The following is a 7,577-nucleotide window of genomic DNA, read 5'->3' as shown; positions in this document are numbered from 1 at the left end:
AACTTCGTTAATGTTTCCATCATAAAAAAGGCAGTCTTACAGCAGCTACATACTACACAATTTCCTCTGTACGCTTCTACTGGAGTCTGTCCCCACAGTTAACCTCTATAAGCAAAGCAAGAGGCACGCTAACTTGCTGAAGGCAAACCTACATGCTGTCAAATCTCCTTAATAATTTATGAACACTTTCAGGCATGTCTGCTTCGTTTTTGAGAGGGCAAGGGCACCATTTTCCCCTGCGGTAAAGGGCACCCTATGAGGAAAGAAAACCTACATGTAGGCAACGACCGAGGGGCATCGAGGCAATCGCCTTCGTTGCCTTCTTGAAGTATCAGGCCTGCACTTTTACATTACCCCATTTTTCAGCTATACTGCACCAAATGTGCTTCTGTGCACAATTTCATGGCTCTGCTTACCGAAGCACAAAATCGGCGCTTACGGAAGCAGGGAATTCTGTGCTTACGGCAAGCATATTTCACGGTTTAGCGGCGAATTTTGGCTTGTGCGCGTGCGTACTCCACGTTACTAGGCATTCTACGCTTACAAGGCTAGCGCAGAAATTCGGCACTAGCATGTCAAGTGGGAAATTGTGATCAGAAATTGGGCCTAGCTAACTCTTTTATGAATTGTCCCATACCTGTAATATATATTTTGTGTTCGCATCGAATAACACATTTTCTAGTCATCTGGTAGACCACATCATTTTTCTCACCCATCCAACTAAAGGCTTGTGTGTGGTCCCCACATCCTGGTCTTCAAAACAGAAACCATCATCATTCAATGTCAATGGCCATATGGTGATAAAAACTTCATGAATAAGTTTTCCAACAGACTGCCCCTCAAACCTTGAAGCTTTAAAATGACTGTCTCTATCATGTCTCCTCATTTATCACTGTTGTTTTCAAGTATGGAACTCTGTGTGCTTTTACCGCGTCAAAAGGTATGGCACAGATATGTGAATCATTTGGGGAAAGGGAAATTTACAATATTAGTTATGGGAATTGATGCAGGGGTGGTGTCTGCAGAGTTTTTATCCCTTGAAGGCCCGGTCACACAATGAGAACGATAACAGGATCGTTTAAAATGCAAGCCCTCGATTGGCTGAATGAGCGTGCACGCTTTCTGCGTGGAGCAATTCAACCAATAGAATGCATTCTCTTTAGGTTGTGATCGTTATCATATTTCGTTATCAATGCAGTGTGACTCGGCCTTAAGATGCACTTCTTCTCTCATGTCTCTATGCCTAATTTCATAAAAGCTTTAGCAGAAAATACTGCTTTAAAACCAATTTCTTTGATAAGCACAAAAAGAGTGGGGCATCAGTTGCAAACGATGTAAACTTGATGAAATGTTGGCTGGTAAGCTGTTTTTGCAGAAATGGGGCCCTCTACGGTGTTTACCAACCAACAGTGGGAGCGCACCTACCACCTATGTCTGCTTAAATATTGTTGTTATTAATATTATGCATGTCTGGCGTCTGCCAATCAATAGCGAATGCATCTATGTAGTACAATGTACATCTATGTAAAAACATATTTCATAGGCAAGGCTAATATAATGCAGCCATGAAAAAAATGGAATTTTTGCTTTCAGTGCAGTGTACAGGCATTGAACTATTTAATAAAGTACATCTGCGGGAACATGCTACAACGTGTATATATTGAGTTTTCCATAATTAAATCTCTTGTGAGAATTTGCTTCTTTGTATGCAATGCTTGAGAAGTTTTGTGACACACTGGTTAATTTATAGCTGAATGCATGACAGAGATGCTCGACCATGTGTAAAGTACCAAAGGTAAAAATGCAAACTGTTTCTACCGACTGAGATTACACATATAGCGCAAATATCGGCAGTCTCCTTATGTGACTATTCGTTATAACACAACTGGAGCATCTGAGAAATAAGACTAACAGTAACACCTTTTTGTTATTAATAAAGTAATATTACACTGTGCACTGTGCAACTGTGCACACACAATTTACAGGTGCATTTATGAGGATTCACAATGTACATTAGTCCATTGGCATTTTGAGCAACACAAGTGACCCAATGCCTGTTTCTCTTTATTAAAGCCATTATACACTTTTGGTACAGAAAAAAAATAAAAAGTTCACAGATTTACAAATAATATACAGGGTTTACAGAAGGTAATGGTGAAAGACTTGTCTTGAAATATTCTTCCATGAAATGCTTTACTTTTTGAGAAAACATTAAAACAATATCAATCCTCGGTAGCGAGAATTACGGATGTAAATTACGGCGAAATTTTCCCGTTATTTTCTCCCGACTCCGATGACCGATTGAGCCTAAATTTCCACAGGTTTGTTATTTTATATATAAGTTGTGGTACACGAAGTGTGGGCCTTGAACAACACTGTTTACCAAAAGTGTCCAATGGCCAGATGGCTTTAAACTTTGACCAAGAAAAGCACAGACAACATCAGTCATCCTGTTTTAAATCCTGGTCAATATGGTGACAGAGTACTTGATCCAGTCCCATCTAGTCTACAGGTCTACTTGACAAGGGCCAAATTTGACTGCGATAGTGGTGCGCTAGTACAGCCATCGATTTCACAAAACTCTTCCTAACTTAAGACTAATCTTAGGACTTAGGATGAGTCCCAGCCCTGAACTGTAGCATGCAGACCTTAAGATTAATCCTAAGTTAGGACGAGTTACTCGTCCTAACTCGAGATAAGATGAGTCCTAACTCTTTGTGAAATCGACGGCAGGTACAAGAACATGAATGCCGAGTATTGTACAGTACAAAATTTTACACACATTTTCAATGTACAGTACACAGGGTCCTAAAACACCCAGCAATGTAATGACCCACATGCACACAATTAATACACAATATGGAAATGTTGACTGCTATGCGGGGCACAGTTAAAATTAAAGGCCCTCGGTGATGTCAAAACCATGACTATGCCCCAAGCGAAGCTGAGAGCATAGCCATGATTTGACATCACCGAGGGCCTATAATTTTAACTGTGCCCTGATTATTAAGCAGTCGATATTTCTTTTATATACCGAATAAAGATTCTTCAAATCAACAAAAGTGACAATGATGAAAGGTCGTCTGTGTCACGCCATGACACGGAACGCTAGCCGTACATGTACATGTACATGTTCATATCAGCACACACGAGCGACCTATTTGTGACCGTTATTTTCAGGGCATATTCAACTACATGTATGACGTCATCTTGATAGACAAAGCAGGCATAGCTATTTCCATGACTCCATTTTTAACCATTCAGATTCGAGGACTCTATATGAGGTACATGTATTTTAGTACAATGTACATGTATGTAGCCACATGTTAGGGTAGTTACTTAGAGGTACATAATTGTTTGATTACTATTAGTTTGACTAATTCTCAATTAAAATGACTACAATGTAGACACACTGTACTGTACATAAAGGCCTCGCATACAAAATGCATACATTTGTAGCATCCATCCACTAAAATTACAAATGTAGCTTCCTGACCAACAACCAAAGTTTCTACTTGTACATAAGTTGCTAAAACAGGAGGGATGAAGCATCCCATGAGGTCACCCAAGGGTCTATGTTTCTCCATAACCTCCTCCCTTAAAGCAACCTCAGCCTGATGCATTCTTCTCAGCAGAAAGAAAAAATAGGGAGGTAAAAAAATAAAAAGCCTCACAACCACCCGCTGGTTTCCCATCAATGAAACTAAAGCCAAAGGGGCGTGTTGTCGGCAACCGTACACCACCAAGTCATCCCGTAGGCATCTTCGGAGGTCAAGACTTTCTGCTTTCTTAAGACCGGCACCCCTGGACCGAAGCAACATGGGATGCTGGGTCTGGTTCCTGCCCCTCTAATTGGAGCCTCACTGGATACCAAGAAACTAAGGTTTTTTCTTTTTATCATGGAAGACCGTCGGTTTAATTTTAGATATTTTTTATATTTTTTATATTTCTATAGGCCCTATACATTTTGTTTAGCATTGATGATCAATCACAGCTGACATTCCGTTCAAGTTGAGAATACAGCGAACTTTCGGATAGTTGTGGCATTGCTGTATGATGACAATACGGATAATTTAGTGGTTATGAGCAGGAATGAGGAAAGTTCGTCTTCTCCTCCATAGACCCCCACCGCCCCTGTGCCATCTGGCCTTCAAGAAAGTTGTGTACCCATAGGTCCTGTGTGTTGTGTAATTGCACGCAAAGAGAAGGAGCTCGCCCTGGTGTTCCTGGTCTGATCAGCAGCATATTGCGCCCCAGCTCCTTGTACTAAACCATTCTACATGGTGCTATAAAAGAATAAATCTCATGATTTAAACGCAGTCCCACATCACATTGAATTGATAACAAGCCACTATTAATATCCCTCTCTGCAATTAATTACCATCTGGAAATCTGACTGATTGGACTCCTCCCAATTGTTAATCTCTTGCAGTAAGTTTTCCACACATTATTGGAAAAGTGTGGGTGGGGGCTGATCGTAATGTGAAGAACTAAATGGTGTGTCATGGCCAAGCAGTCAAGTACACTGGATTCAAACTCTTAGCAGCAGTTCTAGTCCCGAGCTTAAACTTGTGTCTTTAAGCAAGACACTAAAATCATTGTCACTTTGTCCTTAAAATAGAGTGTAAGGCTTTGAACATTATATACATAAAACATGTATGTAAGCCCTAACAAAACATGTTTTAATAATGAACCATTCTTGTATAGCTGATCACAGAAATCTTTATGCACTAAGAAAAAAAATTGAGCAGTAATACAAGAAAGTAAGATTGAGCAGTAATACAATAAGGTAAGAAAATAGAGACAAGTAAGTACATGTACATGAAGGAAAATTAACTTATAAACGTTAAGAGAAGGGATTTAACAAGTGTTTCTGGCATGGTCCGCATGCAGCACCTTATGCTACATGTATGTACGTGGTGTAGAACGTGTCTTATAATTAAAATTGCTCCGCACACCAGAGAAAAAACAAGTGCTTGATATGAGTGGCCCTTCAGGTGTGATAAATTGCTATAAGAACTGTATCATTATTATTTCTATTATGAGCAAGGCTATCCCCCAGAGCAAGGTACCAATTTTAGCTACTGTATACGTATACTATGTAAGTGATTTTGTCAAGCGAAACCCCTGCTCTGTGTACAGCAAATATTGCAGCGAATTTAGCTACTCATGTGAACATAAATGTAGGGGGGGCATTTTTTTATTCGCTTGCCCGCTATTGCACCTGCAACTAGTATACGTCAAAGTGTGAAAATCAGCACATTTTCTTTTTTTGAAAAGAGCACTTCCATTGGAAAAAACATCAAAGTCTCTGGGGAACTTTCTGGAGGGACACTAAGGCCAAGACCAGGGCAACGGAGGCAGTGCCCTCGGTGAAATTCCAGGCATAAGAGACGGTTGCACTACTTGACGGATACAGTAAATCCAACGAACAAGTCAAAGTTCCAAGGAAGAAAGGCTTTCCAATTTCCATCTCTTTAAGATCCAAATGAAGCCTTCAAGGAGGTTCTAAATCACATACCTCCACAAGACACCTCATGCTGATAGATACTAAGCACACGTTGGCTTTAACAGATCACAGGGTTCCTTGAAAAACAGTCAGTGTGTTCCATGTTTTTTCTGCTCTAGTCTGTGGATTGCGTGCTTGCACTGATTGGAGTGTTTAATCATTGTAGTGTGAGTACTTTTTCCAATGGGGGGGGGGGGGAGGAGGGCAGGCATGTAATTCATCATTTGTGCACAAATTACAAAAGAACATGATTGTGAATAATATGTTAACAGTACAATGCATGCATCTGGCATGTTTTGTCAGCAAGCTAAATTACACTTTGCATTACAGGTCACCATGAGCACTGTTTTTTTACTTCAAGTTCAAATTAAAAACGTGATTACAAATACCTAGCAGTCAACCTCTTCCAGATCATCTGCCAGCATTCAACCTTGTTTCAATACCGTAGCAGATGGGGAGATTGCAAGAGAGGGACCCTTGGAACATGATGGACACAAAGTTTTAAAAATGATTCCTTTCCTACCCAAGGTGCAATGTTGCAAGTCTTTTCAATGGTGGTAAAGGCCACTATTCAATACAATGCACAGGATAACATTAGTACAAGTATGGGTTTTAATTTAGTAAAACTTCTGGCGAATCTGTGAGACTGCCCTCTTGTTTCGGCTTGTGTACCTCTTCAGAATGTTCAAACACAATGTTTTAAAAATAAATGCTACATGTACTCTCAACTAGTTGGTTTATGCATTCATTGCTTTTTGTTTCACCAGTCAGTGCAGTCACCACTGAATAGAGTCTTGGCCCAAGACATAGTCTTGGCCCAAGACGTAGTCTTGGCCCAAGACGTCAGTGATCGATAGTGGATAGTGTACTGCGCTCAGTTGTAAATGCACACCGTCTTACGGCATGATTTCACCAACTTGACTGACTCGGTTAAATCATTCCGTAAAAAGGGCGCGCTGTTGCGATATTACAATCGGGCCAAGATTACACTGACATCACTTCCACTTTATCAAATACAAATACAAACTAGATTCAAATACCACTTTCATTTTTTTTGCGGTTTGGCTTCTACAGTGGTGATCTCGAGGAAGTACCCATACGAGGAACGTGTGCTCGCAAATCACTCGAAGCAACTCGTTTACCACACTCGAGTTTTGCGTGCAGCAATCGAGCGAGTGCGAGCGAGGTTCGAGCAACTTTCGAGCGGTGTCGAGAGCTATCATTTTGTCCCCAAAATTCCACGCGATCAATGCCTTGCGAGGAGCGTTCATGCGTAAAATCTGACCTCGGGGATACAGTGTCAAAACCCAATTGTAGTTGCCTGACGTGACCGCAAACACTTTTGCGTCGTAACAGAATAATGTAAGTAGGCTCAGTAGCAAGTTTGAAAATTAACTTCCATTAAGAAAAATACAGGGGCGGGAACTTTACAGCCCATCAACGTGTTAGCTAGCGAGCCGTGCACGCCGTGTTAGCACGGCTAGTTGGGCTGAAAACACGGCAAAAACATGATGCACGGCTTGGGTGAAGCATGGTGAATCCGTGCTGTCTAATAATTTCAGTGAAAATTACTGAACTTCTTTTATTATTTTGTTGTTGTTGAACAGTTTAAAAACAGCAGTGAGTAAATATAGATTTGGTTTTACCAGATTTCCTTCTTCTTTTTGAATCAAAATTTCAACGACGCAACCATAAAACAATCACTCGAAGTTGCCTTGAAAACGTTGACCACATTGCGACCACACAAAACACAACGCACAAACCACACATTACATCCACAACGCACGTGCAAATTCACAACGCAAGCGAGACACGCAGACTTCGTTTTAACAGTCAGTCGTCGTCATCGACCGTCATCGGCAGGCAGCATGAACTCCATGCACGCGTGTGGTATGATAGAGGCGAATTCACACGCGTTTTCGTTCAGATTATTTTAGGTACCAATCTCATCTCCACGATCCTACAAACTATCGCGCTCCGGATTTTTCTACTATGACGTCAGTATCGGTAACTGAGAGATACGCGGCGCAGTACACCTTTTACCCCCATACATTCTGCAGTTGCTTGG

The sequence above is a fragment of the Asterias rubens genome, chromosome 12, assembly GCF_902459465.1.
Source record: "Asterias rubens chromosome 12, eAstRub1.3, whole genome shotgun sequence".
Classification (NCBI taxonomy): domain Eukaryota; kingdom Metazoa; phylum Echinodermata; class Asteroidea; order Forcipulatida; family Asteriidae; genus Asterias; species Asterias rubens.
Note: the sequence above shows the minus strand (reverse complement) of the source record.